The 18396-nt window shown below is 43.8% G+C and overlaps 1 pseudogene; it reads left to right on the top strand.

Moving 5' to 3' along the window:
- LOC105476052 (keratin, type I cytoskeletal 18 pseudogene) overlaps nt 1–18396 on the top strand; it is a 60518-nt pseudogene that overhangs the window by 30892 nt on the left and 11230 nt on the right.

The following is an 18396-nucleotide window of genomic DNA, read 5'->3' as shown; positions in this document are numbered from 1 at the left end:
CTTGGCATATTAGTAGTTCCTATCATGCCATTCATACTTGCTTTGTTGTTTCACATATATCTTTTCATAGCATGAAATGTAGTGATTGGAATTGCATTATGGGTTACATCTTCTGTAATTGGTTCAAAGCAAATAGAGATTGGATGGGAAAAGTCAGTGGATTATGGGCCTGCACAAAAGTGCTTTGATGAACATCTGTGTCATGTACATCTCAGTGTATGCCAGAACCTCTCTAGGACATATTCCTTTAAGTGCTGGGTCATAGGATGGACACATGCTTTATTCTACTAGTTATTGTCAGAAAGCATTTAAAGTGTTTTACCAATTTATTTGTATCTTTTACTTATTGATTTTTTTTTTGAGACGGAGTCTTGCTCTGTCACTCAGGCTGGAGTGCAGTAGCGCGATCTCTGCTCACTGCAAGCTCCACCTCCCAGGTTCACAGCATTCTCCTGCCTCAGCCTCCAGAATAGCTGGGACTACAGGCGCCCACCACCATACCCAGCTAATTTTCTGTATTTTTAGTAGAGACGGGGTTTCACCATGTTAACCAGGATGGTCTCGATCTCCTGACCTTGTGATCTGCCTGCCTCAGCCTCCCAAAGTGCTGGGATTACAGGCGTGAGCCACTGCGCCCAGTCCTTTTACCAATTTATAATCCTACCAGCTGGGTATGAGAGTTCCAGTTTCCTTATGTCCTCAAACTTTAACATATATGTCAGTTTGACAGGATAAATGTGATCTCATTGCTTCTCATTTGTGTTTTCCTGGTTGCGTGTCATTTTGTGTATTGATTGACCATTTGGGTTTTCTTTTCTATCATTTGCCCTTTCTCCATTAAAAACAAAAACACAAACAAAAAAAACTGCCTTGTTTGACTTTTCCTATTGACTTGTAACAACCTTTATATATTTTCTGCACATCAGTCCTTTGTTATCTGCTGCAGAGATCCTCCAGTCTGTGTTATTCATTGATTTGTTTATTTTGTGGCTTTGGTGTACAGAAGTTTTTGTTTGTTTGTTTGTTTGTTTGTTTTTAAGGTAGTCAGATGTATCAATCTTTTCCTTTGTGGTTTGTGGGTTTTGGGGGGGGGGGCGGGTGGTTTTTGGGTTTTGTCTTTTTTTTTTTTTTGAGACAAAGTCTGGCTCTGTTGCCCAGGTTGGTGTGCAGTGGTATCATCTTGGCTCACTGCAACCTCCGCCACCCGGGTTCAAGTGATTCTCTTGCCTCAGCCTCCCGAGTGGCTGGGATTACAGGTGCACGCCACCATGCCTGGCTAATTTTTTGTATTTTTAGTAGAGATGGGGTTTCACCATGTTGGTTAGGCTGCTCTCGAACTCCTGACCTCGTGATCTGCCCGCCTCGGCCTCCCCAAGTGCTGGGATTACAGGCGTGAGTCACCGCGCCCAGCCTGTAGTCCCTTCTTTCAAAAGCTCTCAAATACGCGGGGCTTTGTCTGGGCTCTTTCTTTCATCTTGGGTCAGGCGTAAGATCTGCCTTTCCTTGTCCGTCTGTACCTGCACTGCCGCCATATTCTTTTCATTGCTATTGCTTTATAAGTCATAATGGCGGGTGGGACACGCCATTCCTCCTCCTCCTTCTTCAGAGTGATCATGGCTATTCTTTGTCTCCCCCCTTTTTATTATGTCACTCTTCCTGTTGATAATGTTACCAACTCTCTGATTTTTCTGTTAAGTCACCATTGAAAATTTACCTCACAGCCTAAGTCAGGACTTCCTTAGGGTCCTAATTCTCTTTTCCATCCCTGTTACCATCCAGACCCCTACATCTGTTCGCATGGTAGCCCTGATCAGATGTCAGCTACCTCAGGCTGCATCCTACATCAGCCCCCATACCTCCACACCCCCGCATCATCCAAGAATATTCTGGACTTACCTTCCAGATGCAGCAGTCTGGTCTCAGACTCTAGCAATGATTTCTAGTTGCTTCTCAGAGCCACAGGTCTTGCCTAGGAGCACTCCAGGGAGTCATTTGACAGCTTGCCCAGCTTCTTCTGGTGCCCTAGGGCATTCCTGTAGGCCACAGGGAAGCTGTGGAAAAGACTAGGCACAAGCTGAAGCCAAAGTTGGGTGCCTGACTGGCATTAGTAAATTTGGGGTCGTGGTTTGCAGTGCTCACGGTGTAGAGTGGTTGCTGACCTTTCCTCCATGGTTGGAGATGATGTGAGAGCCCAGCAGGCACCCTTCACGTGGGCTCTAACTTGCGGAGACCTCCACCATGAGCACCAGGAGGTGGATGGTGGGGCCAGTATAAGCAGTATCCCGAGGACTGATCATGGAGAACCACAAGGAAGGGTCTTGAGGGTGACGTTGGCCAGGCCCTGGGAAGCCTCCAGAGAGTGCTACTCAGATCCAGGGTACAGTGTTGCATTTCCAAATGAGATGGCAGTTCCTTCATATTGCCAGGGAAAGATGTTTACCAAACGGGAGGTCGCTGTCTTTCAGGCCTTTCTCTGAACGGTTTCCTCCAACGATTTGCTTCCTTCTCCTCTCCCACTGACCCAACTCTCTTTCAAGCAGCCCACCCTGCTTGCAATCCACATAACATGTTTTGTATGCCTTTTTGCATATCGTTTTCTTCTATCTTCCTCCACCAAATGATGTCTTCCTTCTTCAAAGTGATGCTCAGAACTCTCTCCATCCACAAAACTTAGCTGGTTTTTCTTTCTCAACTCCACCCCTCTGTCTGCTTGCCAGTGACAGCACTGTGCAGAGCTGCCCCTCTTTCTGTTTGTTAACACTTATGTGTATTGCTTTTCTCATAATCTTCCCAGGGATTGTTCATGTCTACCCAGCCTGTCATTCCTAATCATGTTGTTTCTCAAGGACAAGGATTATATCTCCCTTGCCCTTTGACTTTTCATAGTACAGGTCAGTGCTTAGCATATTGGGTCATAGAACAGAACGTGGGATTGGCTGGGTCCAGTTCGAGGGTTATCACTTGCTGTGCGACCTTGAACAAGTTACATAACCTTTCTGGGTTTTAGTCATCCTATTTATAAAATGAGGACAATAATGGTACTTTCCTCATAGGGTTATTGACTTGGCAGAGTATCTTGGATATGGTAAGCACCCATAATAATACTGCCTATCAGTGTTATTAGTAGTAGTTAAGATATTAGAAACCATGCCAAAATATGAGGCCTAAAGTGCCACATACAAATTTTACAGTTCAGTGATGCTGTCAATTTAAATCAGTTACATCTTGGCATCAGAAAAATTGTCTTTCTTGACTGAAGCACTGTTGATTACTGATCTGGCTCATTTCCTCCCTCTTCCTGTGATAGGCAAGTAGGACAAGCAAGGCTGCGCACAACAAAGTTAATGGGATATGATCTAAATCAAATTATAGTTCCATTAAGCAAACAACAAATTCAGCAGGCTTATATTAATTTCCAGGAATGGCAAGTTGATTTGGCAGGTTTTATTGATGTTCTTGATCATCATTATCCTAAATCCAAAATATTCCAATTTCTTAAATTAACATCATGGATATTGCCTTCCATTATTCAAAAAACCCCTACTGAAGGGGCCATTACTGTTTTTACTGATGGATCTAGTAATAAAAAGACCTCATTTGTGGGACCTCAACAACACGTTTTTCAAACTGACTTTGCTTCTGCTCAAAGGCCTGAACTTATGGCTGTGGTAACAGTGTTAAAAACTTTTACACTGCCAGTAAACATTGTTTCTGATTCAGCTATGTAGTGCAAGCCACGCAAAATACTGAATGTACCTTAATTCAAAATGTTACTAATGACCAACTTAATCTTTTATTTTATTCTTTACAGCAAGCAGTACAACAAAGGCATTCCCCTTTCTATAACACTCATATAAGAGGACATACTAACCTCCCTGGCCCTTTAATGAAACTTAATCAAAGGGCAGATAATTATATGGGGAAGAGGATTTGTTTGTGTCTCTCCAGGTAACAATCAGGTTGTCTGTATGGGTGCCCACCAAACACCTGAAGATCTATTATGAGCTACAGCAGGAAGAGAGGACTCTGGGAAGAGCCAGAACTCCCAATATGAGTGATGGCACAAATATATATCTCAAAGATGAAGAAAAAAAGCAAGAATAGTTATCATGCAAATTCTCCAAAATAGGGACAAATCAAGAAGTTGGTGCAGATGGCAACAGACAACTTGAAAGCACAGAACAAACTAAAAACAACTAGTAACCTGATGGTGGCCATGCTGGTGACACTCACCATGGCGGTAAGCCTCAATATTTTGGAGCAACTCAAAACTTCACTTATTGGGCATATGTCCCATTTCCTCCTTTAATTAGGTCTGTGAGTTGGATGGACCGTGTTATTGAGGTGTACACCAATGACAGTACCTGGCTGCCTGAGCCCATAGATAGCCGAGGGCCAGTGCATCTGAATGAAGAAGGGATAAAAATAAATATATCCATAGAATATAAATATCCCCCAATATACCTGGGACCTGCTGTTGGCTGTTTACAGATTGACACACAGGCCTGGGTGGCAGTAGTACCTGAAAAAATAAATCATGGGCTGCTTTGCATATGATTTTGGGGTGTAGTTTAAAATATAATCATTCCCATCCTAAAACCCTGCAGTTCCATCCAAATAAGTTCAAATATAAACAAAATAGAGTTTAGTTTAAAGGTGTGGATGCTTAAACTTGGGAAGATTGTATAGCAAGTAAGGCTGAGGTACTACAAAATAATTCCTATGGAATCATCATTAATTAGTCCCCTAAGAGGATCTTTAAAAAAAAAAAAAGCACCAGAAGGCCTTCTTGTAGAACAAATGTAATAAACCGATGGAATCATTGGCAATTAAATCATGCACAATATATTCAGACAAAAGCTTAGGTCCTTATCATATAGAGTCCTACTGGCATTGTCACCCCTAGTCCAAAAATAATATCTCCTGCCATAGGACAGGAACATTCTGAATTATTAGCTATGGCTCAAAGTTCAATAAAAATTTGGGAGGGTAAATATAACAAGTATAAAGGGGAGGGAGGTAAAAATAAATATGCTCTTTCTTTTCTTTCCAACAGGACTTTTTGGATTCAAAGTTGTGTTTGGCCACCTTTTGTGCTGGCAATAGGAAATGTTACTCTTAATATAAATACACGCGTTATTTCATGCCCCAAATGTCATTTGTTTACCTGCATTAATTCAACTTTTAATAAAAATCAGACTATCCTAATAATTAAAGCCAGGGAAGGAGTCTGGATCCCTATGTCTTTAGACAGTGGAAGGCATCTCCATCCATTCATATAGTAACTGAAAACCTTAAAAAGCTTTTATCCCATTCAAAAAGATTTGTAGTTGCTATAATTGACCTCATTGCTGTTACTACTACTACCGCAATAGCTAGTGTGGCTCTGCATTCATCTGTACAAACTGTTACATTTGTCAGTAAGTGGCAAAATAATTCCACAAAATTATGGAACTCTCAAACTCAAATAAGTAAAAAAATAGTTAACCCAATTAATGATCTCCATCAGACAGTGATTTGAATGGGAGATTGTATTATAAGTTTAAAAAGTAAAGTTGAAAAGCAATGTGATTGAAATACCTCTGATTTTTACATTACTCCCCATCTGTATAATAAAACAGAGCATGCGTGGGAAAAAGTTAAGAGACATTTAAAAGATCATACTGGAAATTTATCTTTAGATCTTGCAAAATTGAAGGAAAAAATATTTCAAGCCTCTCAGTCACATATGACACTAATGCCAGGAACTGAAGTGCTTGAAGGAGCTGCAGACAGATTAGCAGCTATTAACCCACTAAAGTGGATCAAGACACTTGGGGGCTCTGTGATTTTAATAATGATTGTGCTTTTAATCTGTGTTGTTTGTCTTTATGTCGTCTGCAGATGCGGAAGCCGCCTCTGGAGAGAAAGCTGCCACCAAGAACGAGCAATAATAGCTGTGGCGGTTTTGTGAAAAAGAAAAGGGAGACATGTTGGTAGAAGAGCTGAGGCAGGATTGGCTTGTCTGTCATAATATAAAAGCGTCTTGGAAGATGTCTGGGGTCCAGGGTCTGAAACCTCTCATGGCCTTTGGAACACCAAGCTCTGTGCCAAAGGGTGGAAGTCTGCTCTGCCACACCACAAATCTAAGCCCAGGGCATAAAACCCCTCGTGGCTTGGATGGAATCCAGGGCTCAGGGCATAAAACCCTTGGTGGCCTCTGGAATGTGCACAGACTTCGTGTTGGTTGCTCTCCCAGGCTCATAAACATGTTCTCCATTATCTCAAGCAGCAGAGCATATTCCATATGCATCAAAGAAAATACTAAACCATCACAGCCATGCTTGATGCACTGCTACCTTTCTATCCCCACGTCCTCACACCCTCACCTGTTTACCCCCACATCCACACATCCTCACCACCTGCAGCTGTGTTTGATCACCAATAGTGTGGGCTCCCAGAGCTTGGGGCCTTCACAGCCTCTGTACCAGCGTTGGCCCCCTGGACCCACCTTATGTACTCTTGTCTTTTCTCATTTCTTTGACTCTGCTGGACTTCGTAGCCCCCATGGCCTGGTGTTGGGTCTGATCACCCCAACAGAAATTGTGCCATTGCACTCCAGCCTGGGCAACAAGAGTGAAACTCCGTCTCAAAAAAAAAATTTAAAAAAATAAAAAAAAATAAAGTTCAGAGATATTTTACTGGAATTGGCCATTTCTTCTGAGCTGAGTACTGTGGCTTTTCAGGAGGATTATTCAGAAATGAACAGCAATATTAATTAGTTCCCACACCATGGTTTCTTTTGAGAAGCATTATGGTTTTTGTTTGTTTGTTTGTTTGTTTCATTCAAGGGAAGCTTTTTTTTTTGAGTCAGTCATATGAATACCACCTGTGGGGGCTGCCTTCCCACCTGACTGCTGGCCTCCTGCCAGGCCCATTCCTCCTGTTCTCTCACATCTTCTTTCTTTTTTTTTTTTTTTTTTTTGAGACGGAGTCTCGCTCTGCTGCCCAGGCTGGAGTACAGTGGCCGGATCTCAGCTCACTGCAAGCTCCGCCTCCCGGGTTCACGCCATTCTCCTGCCTCAGCCTCCCGAGTAGCTGGGACTACAGGCGCCTGCCACCGCGCCCGGCTAATTTTTTGTATTTTTAGTAGAGACGGGGTTTCACCGTGATAGCCAGGATGGTCTCGATCTCCTGACCTCGTGATCCGCCCATCTCAGCCTCCCAAAGCGCTGGGATTACAGGCTTGAGCCACCGCGCCCGGCTCTCACATCTTGTTTCACAGCTTCAAAAGCAGCTCTACTCTTGGTTCTGTGCCCCACCTTGTTTTTGTTTGTTTGTTTGTTTGTTTGTTTGTTTTTGAGATGTAGTTTCACTCTTGTTGCCTAGGCTGGAGTGCAATGGTGCTATATCCCGGCTCACTGCAATCTCCATCTCCCAGGTTCAAGTGATTGTCCTGCCTCAGCCTCCAGAGTAGCTGGGAATATAGGCACCCACCACCACGCCTGGCTAATTTTTGTATTTTTAAGAGAGACAGGGTTTCATGACATTGGCCAGGCTGGTCTTGAACTCCTGACCTTAGATGATCCACATGCTTTGGCCTCCCAAAGTGCTAGGATTACAGGCGTGAGCCAGTGTGCCCGGCCCCCCACCTTGTTCTAATCTCAATTGTCTTTGTTCACTGTGGGCACAACGGCCTAGGAAGGGGCAGTGTCACTGCTGTCACTTTTTTATGGGGCAAGAGGCAGTTTGGATGCTTTCTTCTATGCACAGTTTAGCTTCTTTGCTCATCGGACTTTGCCTCCTCAACAATCTCATTGTTACATGATTAGAAATGGAAAGAGGTCATTTTGACTGTCTTATCAAAAGGGATAAGGAAAATTGACTACATATATATGTTTATATATTTTTATATATATTTATATATATGTTTATATATATATGTATTTTTGAGGCAGAATCTTCCTCTGTTGCCCAGGCTGGAGTGCAGTGGCACAATCTCAGCTCACTGCAACCTCCACCTCCTGGGTTCAAGCAATTCTCCTGCCTCAGCCTCCCGAGTAGCTGGGACTACAGGCACGTACCACCACACCCAGCTAATTTTTTGTAATTTTTTTTTTTAGTAGAGACAAGGTTTCACTGTGTTAGCCAGGATGGTCTCGAACTCCTGACCTCATTATCCACCCGCCTCAGCCTCCTAAAGTGCTGGGATTACAGGTGTGAGCAACCACACCCGGCCAAAAATGACCGTATTTATCATATCTCTTTACGTCTGTGAATTCTTTCCTGGGCCTTTCCTGTTGATATTTGGTTTTATTTTGGGGATGTCAACATTGTTTAGCCCACTCATTCTTACAGAAAGCCTTAAGCAAACTCTTCTCTGTATGTTTCACATACTAATCTTCCCCTTCCTTTGTGCATTTTTTTTTTTTTTTTTTTTTTTTTTTTTTTTTTTTTTGAGACAGAGCCTTACTCTGTCACCCAGGCTGGAATGCAGTGGCACGATCTCGGCTCACTGCCACCTCTGCCTCCTGGGTTCAAGCAATTCTCCTGCCTCAACCTCCTGAGTAGCTGACAGTACAGGCATGCATGACCACGCCTTGCTAATTTTTGTATTTTTTAGTGAAGACAGGGTTTCACCATATTGGACAGGCTCGTCTCAAACTCCTGACCTCGTGATCCACCCACCTCGAACTCTCAAAGTGCTGGGATTACAGGCATGAGCCACCGTGCCCCGCCTATGCTTTTTTTTTTTTTTTTGAACAGACAAAAAAACCTCATTATTATAGGGAATTAATCTGCAGTCTTTTTACTAGGTATTTATAATCCATGTGTGAGAACAATCTCAAAGGAAAGAGACCTGTATCAGAAAATTTAGCTTAAGGTATTTATTTGGACAACATTTAAATGTTTATTTTCTAAAGGTAGAAAATTTATTTCTACAGATTTATCTTCAGCTTTAAAAAAAAATTGGCCATCAAAACCTGAGTCCTGTCCTCTTGCTCTCCTCCCCGGACAGCATGAACTTCACCACTTGCTCTACCTTCTCCACCAACTACCAGTCCCTGGGCTCTGTCCAGGCACCCAGCTGGTCAGCAGTGTGGCCAGCGTCTATGCAGGCATCAGGGGCTCTGGTTCCCGGATCTCCATGTCCTGCTCCACCAGCTTCCAGGGCAGCATGGGGTCCGGGGGCCTGCCCGCGGTGATGGCCGGGGGTCTGGCAGGAATGGGAGTCATCCAGAATGAGAAGGAAACCATGCGAAGTCTGAACGACCACCTGGCCTCCTACCTGGACAGAATGAGGAGCCTGGAGACCAAGAACTGGAAACTGGAGAGCAAAATCCAGGAGCACCTGGAGAAGAAGGGACCCCAGGTCAGAGACTGGAGCCATGACTTCAAGACCATCGAGGACCTGAGGGCTCAGATCTTTGCAAATACTGTGGACAATCCCCACATTGTTCTGCAGATCGACAATGCCTGTCTTGCTGGTGATGACTTTAGGGTCAAGTATGAGACAGAGCTGGCCATGCGCCAGTTTGTGGAGAGCGACATCCATGGGCTCCACAAGGTCATTGATAACACCAATGTCACTCAGCTGCAGCTGGAAGCAGAGATCGAGGCTCTCAAAGAGGAGCTGCTCTTCATGAAGAAGAACCATGAAGAGGAGGTAAAGAGCCTATAAGCCCAGATTGCTAGCTCTGGGTTGACCATGGAGGTAGATGCCCCCAAATCTCACGACCTCGCCAAGATCATGGCAGACATCGGGTCCAATATGACGAGCTGGTTCCAAAGAACTGAGAGGAGCTGGGCAAGTACTGATCTCAGCAGATTGAGGAGAGCACTGCAGTGGTCACCACGCAGTCTGCCGAGGTTGGAGCTGCTGAGATGACGCTCATGGAGCTGAGACATACAGTCTAGTCCTTGGAGATTGACCTGGACTCCATGAGAAATCTGAAGGCCAGCTTGGAGAACAGCCTGAGGGAGCTGCTACACCCTGCAGATGGAGCAGCTCAACGGGATCCTGCTGCACCTGGAGTCGGAGCTGGCACAGACCTGAGCAGAGGGACAGCACTAGGCCCAGGAGTATGAGGCCCTGCTGAACATCAAGGTCAAGCTGGAGGCTGAGATCACCACCTACCACCACCTGCTGGAAGACAGCGAGGACTTCAATCTTTGCGATGCCCTGGACAGCAGCAACTCCATGCAAACCATCCAAAAGACCACCACCTGCTGGATATTGGATGGCAAAGTGGTGTCTGAGACCTACAATGCCAAAGTTCTGAGACATTAAGCCAACAGAAGCAGGGGACCCTTTGGGGAACAGGAGGCCAATAACAAGTTCAGATGTTAAAAAAAAAGAAAAAAAAGAAAAAAAATACTGGCATTGTTATGGCATTAACAGTTATATATATGTACTTTTTTTTCCAAACAACATTTATAGCATAACTTGAATTTTCTATTCATTAGTATATACATTTTTCTCTTGAAATGTGTATTTTCTAGTTTATTGGATATTGAAAACAATCTTTATCATTGTAATTTAAGTTCACTATCTCTTTTCCAGCAATTATTCTTTTTTGTTTTTTGTACAGTAGTAGAAAACAAAATCCAAGCAAGCATAGACCAGGCAAGATATTCAGCCGTCTAGAAGTCTGGAGATTTTGTCCAGCAAGGAGCCCCCTAACAAAAGGCAGAATGTCAAACTGTGAGTGCTAACCTCTGACATGGCTCTGATACCCCAGACCCATTAAGAGAGGCTTTTCTCCCAGTGGGGAGATGATAGAATATTCTGAAAACCCATGTACCTGTTGAAAAACTAAGACTATACAAAGAAAAATTCCCCCCGAAGGGTGCAATTCTATCTGGATGATGCCCCCTCAAAATAAATAGCCTGTGAGGTTTGTGACTTAGAAGCCTTGTGACCCCTTACCTGTTTGTGTCATTTTGAAATTTTGCCTCCACTTCTGTTTCTCTGACAAGACCCATGGCCACCTGAAGCCTAATGCTGCCATGGAGTTTTGTTCTGCTCTTTGGTTGCTGCTGGGTTCTTCTTGGGTTGAAAAGAAAAATCACTTCAGTTGGTCCATCTATAATGAAATACTGATCTAATGTTTGATACTCCACCATGAAATTAAAATGAAACCGCTGTTGCCACCTCCACCCCCAGCTCCCATTTCCGAAAGTTTTATGAAGCTTCATGGATGCTTTACCTCAAAGATGCCCTTGGGCTTTTTCCAGGAAAATGATATAACCCATAGAAGGGCAGGAAGAGGTCAGCGAACCTGCTTCCTGTCCCCTGTTCCCTGCCATGCATTCAGAATCAGAGAGCAGCAGATTCTGAAGTCAAGCTGCCAGAATCTCATGTGCTACCATCTCACTTTAACCACAGGCTACTTCTTTACTTTCAACATCATTGATCAAAGTCAGATTTCGTGGTGGGTGGGGGATAGTGTGGGGGTGGTGTAGGGAGAAGTAAGGAAATGCTGTCTTTTGTCAGTACAAAGCCAGGCCCCCTCAGACTCTGCTGCCCTGAGTTCCTGGAATTTAATCTCTCTCTCCATCAATTGCAGTTGGGTTGAGCAGTTAAAGTATGATGTCCAGCAACTGTAGACTGCGCTCAGAAACTTCCAGTACCAGTGCTATGCAAGGGAGCAGCAGGAGAGACAGCGAGAAGAGCTTCTGTCTCAAACCTTCACTGCTAACGTAAGCCACGTTTGCGGTGGGTGTCGGCCTGCCCTTGACAGATTGTGGGGGCTGGAGTTCAGATATCTGAGCATCATCTTTTTTAGGGGGCACCTGAAAAAGATTAATGAGGAAGAAACCAACTGGAAATGACAGGGACTTTGTGCATTGTCACAGAGACTAGACCTAGACAGAAGAATCAGGTAACACAAAAACCTGAAGAAGAAGTAGTTAAATTGAAGGGGACTAGGGAGAGGTGAAAATAACCTGATTGGGCTGGTCTCAGACAGAAAGGTGGAAATTCACATGGTGGAAATGTGTTTCTGATCAGATAGGGACAGATTATTAGAATTTAGGCCATTTGTAGGGAGGGCAACATTTCAAAGCTGCCTGCAGGCAGTTGCCATTGTGCTGAGTTTGTGCGTGGTTCTGGTGTCAGGTGCGTTAAAATGTTTTTGTCCCTAGTCTGAGCAGTGATTTGAAGGAATTTGTTAACATATATTTAGGGTTAGATGGACTGTTTGCCTGAGTCTGTCTGAAAGTGTGTTGGTTTGCACATTTGATTTCTCAGAACCCATTGTCCCTGCCCTTTAGTCTTAACTGGACCGTTTCCTGAACATGGCTGTAGAACATACTGGACTTTTCTGTGTCATAATATATTCCACTAAGTGAAGTGTGCTTTAGCTTTTTGTGTTTTGTTTTTTAGAGGTTTGTTTTCTAGAGATGTTAGCTTTCTAAGCCTGTTGTTAGAATTCACATCATTTCCCACTTTGCAGATGTTTAATCCTCAATGCTTCATCCTTGCTTTGCAGTAAATTTCCCCAAGTGTTTCAAAATGTGCCTATGTAGTTTTTGCTTCTCCAGAGTAAGCAATCAAGTCACAAATTTTTTTTGCTTGTTTTTGTTTTTTGAGACAGAGTCTCGCTCTGTCACCCAGACTGGAGTGCAATGGTGTGATCTCAGCTCACTGCAACCTCTGCCTCCTTTGTTCAAGTGATTCTCTTGCCTCAGCTTCCCTAGTAACTGGGATTACAGGTGCCTACCATCATGCCTGGCTAATTTTTGTATTTTTAGTAGAGACAGGTTTCCCCTGTCTCTACTAAATGTTGGCCAGGCTGGTCTCAAACTTCTGACCTCCAGCGATCTGCCCATCTCGGCCTCCCAAAGTACTGGGATTACAGGCGTGAGCCACCACGCCTGGCCAAGTCACAGTGTTTAACAATTCAAAAAATTAATGAAGTATAAGACACACTAAAAGATGATGTTTGGATTTTAGATTGTTACAGTTATGATTCAAGTCTTTTTTCCACCAAGGATGATTGCTCAGGATTATTTTGTTTCTTGCCAGCCTGGTGTGATGCTGTGCATACAGTGGGTTCTTAATAAACACTGACTTGTTTATTAAGAATGACCAAGAAGGTGAAACTTCGTCTTGGTCATTCTGCCATCTGGAGCTATAATACATTTTTCTGAGAGATAATGGACCATCAGCCATACCTTTTCAGATGGGAGGGTAAGAAAGATTTGTATATAAATGGCATTCTGTAAGGGCTTGGCAAATTACTGAAGAGAAGTCTCTAATTGAGTCTTTCAAACACTAGTGTCTTTTGATGCACTGAGCATTAGTTGCATGCAGAACACTAGTTAAGGCACTAGGAGTAAAGCACACGAGGAAATTAACAGAACGGACTCCTACCTGTGAGGAGCTCCCCTGTTAGCAGGGGCAGTTGAAAACGCACATGTGCAAAACGATTCTGAATCCGAGCAGCAAAGAAACAGTGGCATAATTTCTTTGTGACAATTGAAACTGGTGTTTAGGTGGTAAAAACAGCACTGCTAGGGCTGGGCACAGTGGTACATGCCTGTGATCCCAGAACTTTGGAAGGTCAAGATGGCAGATTTCTTGAGCTCAGGAGTTCACCATCCTGGGTGACACGTCTCAAAAAACCTTGCGGCTGATCACCTGAGGTCAGGAGTTTGAGACCAGTCTGGCCAACATGGTGAAACCCTGTCTCTGCTAAAAATACAAAAATTAGCTGGGCATGGTGGTGCATACCTGTAATCCCAGCTACTTGGGAGGCTGAGGCATGAGAATTGCTTGAACCCAAGAGGCAGAGGTTGTAGTGAGCCGAGATCACACCACTGCACTCCAGCCTGGGTGACAGAGTGAGACCTTGTCTCAAAAAAATGAAAATAAGGTTGGGCACGGGGACTCATGCCTGTAATCCCAGCACTTTGGGAGGCTGAGGCAGGCGGATCACGAGGTCAGGAGATTGAGACCATCCTGGCTAATATGGTGAAACCCTGTCTTTACTAAAAATACAAAAAATTAACTGGGCGTGGTGGCGCGCACCTGTAATCCCAACTACTCGGGAGGCTGAGGCAGGAGAATTGCTTGAATCCAGGAGGTGGAGGTTGCAGTGAGCTGAGATCCCACCACTGCACTGCAGCCTGAGCAAGAGTGAGACTCTGTCTCAAAAAAGCAAAAACAGCCGGGCGCGGTGGCTCAAGCCTGTAATCCCAGCACTTTGGGAGGCCGAGGCGGGCGGATCACAAGGTCAGGAGATCGAGACCACAGTGAAACCCCGTCTCTACTAAAAATACAAAAAATTAGCCGGGCGCAGTGGCAGGCGCCTGTAGTCCCAGCTACTCAGGAGGCTGAGGCAGGAGAATGGCGGGAATCCGGGAGGCGGAGCTTGCAGTGAGCCGAGATCGCGCCACTGCACTCCAGCCTGGGCAACAGTGTGAGACTCCGTCTCAAAAAAAAAAAAAAAAAAAAAAAAAAAAAGCAAAAACAAAGAAACAAACTTTTTTGTGGAGAAGGGGTTTCTGTATGTAGCCCAGGCTGGTCTCAAACTACTGGCCTCAAGCTATCCTCTCACATTGGCACTGGTTTTGCAGTGGGAGGTTTTCCAGTGGGAGAAGGGGCATTTGTTTTCAGGATGCCAAGCAAGGAGGACTAAGGAGCTAACAATCAAGATCCCCTCTGAATGGGAGCAGTAATCATATCTCTTACAGTTGAAATGAGGAATGAAATGGTTTATGGAAAACCAGCAGTGGCTGATAATCCTAAATGTTAAGTATTGTGTATATTTTTTCCCTGACTTTAAAATGCTTCACTTTCATTTAGCTACACAGGTCCAGACTGATGGTTTTTTAAAAATTATCAGTCACTTCATTGGTTCTAACAGTACAAAGCTCCATAATTTTAGAAACTGAATGACTCTGCAATGTAGAAAGGCTATACCTTATTCAGATAGAGCACAGTCACCTGCTGGTTTGTCTGTGGCACATCAATATCATCCCAAGAATGTAACCACCAAGAGAGAACAAGAGGAAAATCCAGGCTTTATCCCTATTGAATTATTTATCCCAATATTAGAATATTAGTGAGGTAGGTGTGGCCACACTGTGATGGCAAATTGAGCTTCGGTCACAAACACGCCTTGTTGCCCCCACAGTCTACTGACATCAGCTTCCTTTACATAGCAGTGAATGCGCAAAAGTTTGCACAGTTGAGGGTATTGTCATCACGTTTTGGTATATACTGGAATCCTGGCAGCTTCTTCTCTGATTCAGAGAGGCATAAACATTAAAGATGAAAAGAACAACTCGGGTCTGTCCTTTGGGGTGATTTAGGGTGGCTATTTAAATTTGTAATGGTTGAAAAGTCTTGAGAGTGTTGCACCCGGAAACTCATGCTTTTCTTCTCTCAGCTGCAGCTTATTCTTCTCACCTGTGTAACAAGCTGTACTCCCTTCTCACAGAAGCTTAGCATTTCTTCCTCTGCCCCATAACATTTTTTCAATACTTACATTTATTAGGTGCTATTTATATTCTAGGCATACTTATACAAGTGAGATAATGTGGCCGACTGCCACTGCTACTACTTGAGACCATCATTGCAGCAGTTACCACTGTTACTGCTTAAGACCATCATTACAGCAGTTACTGTTACTGCCTGAGACCCTCATTACAAGACTGAACTAAGGGAGGAATGTAGAAATGAAAACTTAAGATAAAATAAACTGTATTAAGGAAAGGCTACTTAAGACAAAACTGTATTAAGGAAAGGCTACTTAAGACAAAACTGTTTCAAGGAAAGGCTAGCACGGGGAAGGAGAGCTCCCTACTTCTAGTGAGCAAAGGCAGCCCCTGAGCTTCTGTAGCCCTTTGTATTTATTGGGTAACAACAGCAAGGAGGAGGAGGTAATGATTGGTCAGCTGCTTAATTGAGCACAGGTTCATATTGTTATTAACAGGCTTCAATTATGCCTAATCATAAGAAACATTTGTGTGGCCTCCAATGTCTCACCCTTTTTGTTTTTAAATTAATTGAGCAAGTTAATTGCAGGCTGAGCCTTAATTACCAGTTGGTGATCCACCTTCATTTTTCTTAGCCCTTATTCAAAATGGAGTTGTTCTGGTCTGAATGCTTCTTACATATGTCCCCCTTCCCTTTTACAAGAGGACCTTTAATCCTAAGGGTTGCAGAGGGACGAAGGTCCATCTTCTGCAACTTCTTCATGCTGAATGGGGTGATGATATTCCTGCCTAACTATTAGGGTCTCTTGTATTCAGGGTAGAGAGGAGCTCAGTCAGAAAGCATTGGTCTGTTAAACATTGATTGTACCTCTGAGTTCCAGCAAAAGGTGAAACCCTGGTGCTCCAGCAGTTTCTGAGCTTCCTGTGTGGTTTTCTTGATCTGTCCCCATATTATGGGGGTTGATGTCAGTGTGACTCCGGTCGGTTCTTGTTCTGTCTTCACATTCAAATTCAACGGGCTCATGGCTTGTACTGGGGAACCAGGTCCATGGTTGGGATCCATGGGTCCCTCCAGTCTCCTCTTCCATGGTCCAAGACACCTTGAGGGCACCCATATGGTTTGTTCATCTTCTGTAAAGGCACAAGCATACCCCCAACCCCACATCAGTAAATCTAGCGAAACAGAAGCGAGAAAAATTTGGGGCTGTAGCCAGGAGGCATGCCATTGCTAAGCATTTGTTCTACAAGCTGCAACTCAGCTTCTGCCTCTTTGGTTAATTACTGCGGGGTAAAACTTTCCACTGATAATGAGAACCAGGCTCTTTCTGATTAACAGAAGGCACAGAGAATGAAAATTGAGGCTTATCCTTTTTGTACAACAGTATAGCAAAAAGCAATCCTTAAACCTTCAATTTGCACTGTACAGGTGGGACCACTAGATGCTATGGGTTGTGATAGCTAAATATCTCTCCTAGTTGCACTTCCAAATCCCTGACCTCTCTTCTTCTTACGTAGAGAAGGGTACAATATACAGGGAATAAGCAACAGTTGAGCAACAGATTCTCCCAGCTCAAAAACCCAAAGATCTTGTGACATTACCACTACCTGAATCTCTCCTTCACAATCAGAATCAACAACTCCTGGGCCTGTAAGTTAAGACAGCTTTTACCAAAATCAATCCCATGTATCTTGTTGGCAGAGGTCCCCAGATACCAATGGGAATCTTAGTGAGTTTGTTTCTTTCAATTAATGTAATTTGTTCTCTAGCTGGGAGATCTAATGCTGTGTTTCCAGGTGTTCTTGGGGAGAGGGGGTCAATATGCCTCCGGAAGCCCACCCCTGAAACGGAGTTGTGGCCTGGACAGGGAATGCCCTCATAGTTTGAGGTGCCCAGGTCCAGGCCCCCTTTTTGCTTCCTGATGGGGGTGCTGTTTTGATGAAATTTTGAGTGGCATTGATTAGCCCAAATGATCTCCTTTATTGTAATGAGGGCAAAGTCCTGGCATTTTTTCTATTGTGGGGTGGGAAGCTGCATTATAAAATCCCTTCTGCCCAGAGGTCTGATGGTGTTCTTTTTTGAAAGGTTCAATTTTTCTGCACTTATAACACTTTCCCACTTTAGGGCTTGACCCTTGGCTTCCTTTAGATCTGTCAGCTACCAAATTAGCCATTACCTGAGTCAATACTGCAGAGCAATGAAGCTCAGTTCCCACATCTTGACAAGTTGTGAGAAAACCTCCCAAGTCGTCTGCACAGCTCACAGGTGCCAGCACATGTTTACAATCCGTGAAAGCCAAAGCTAAAGTGAGCCTTTCTGTAGCCACAAAAGAAGATGGTACAAGTCAATTTCCATCCTCCCTCTCCTATTCACCACTTTTGATAGGTGCTGTAGGTGGGGCAAAAATTATCTCAGACCCTGAAATAACAAAAAGATGGTACATACCAAACTCCAAACAAAAAAGAGAAAATAACCAAATTCTTCCTCATGTTACCCTGATTCAAAAATTTCCCATTCTTTGTACCTCTAGGGCACTGACCAGTACCTTTTTAGAGCACTGATCTTATGTTGCTGCTGGCAGACTTCTTGTTCTGGTTGGTTTTTAGTTTTTTTTTTTTCCTCTGGGCTTTAGGGTTTTTTTTTTTTTTTTTTTCCTCCAGCAGACTGTCCTCTTTCAAGTCCCTATAGAACCCTATCTGTCCCTGAGAATCTCTGCTAGTCATTGCTAGTCTCTACTTTTGTACCTCTTTAGGGCACTGACCTTATATTGCTAGTGTTTGCTAGTCTTTATCCCTGTCTGTTCCTATGGTACCTGTTAGTTTCTGCAAGTTCCTGCAAGTCCCTTTCTTTTTCTACTCATCTCTCCCTTCTCATCTCATCTCTACCTACTCATCTATACCTATCTCTATTTGTCTCTATCTCTATTTATCCTTGCAGGCTTCTTCAGGTCCCTTTGGGTCTCTTCAGGTCTC

The sequence above is a fragment of the Macaca nemestrina genome, chromosome 17 (genome assembly GCF_043159975.1).
Source record: "Macaca nemestrina isolate mMacNem1 chromosome 17, mMacNem.hap1, whole genome shotgun sequence".
NCBI classification, from domain to species: domain Eukaryota; kingdom Metazoa; phylum Chordata; class Mammalia; order Primates; family Cercopithecidae; genus Macaca; species Macaca nemestrina.
This window is presented reverse-complemented; position numbering and strand designations above follow the sequence as displayed.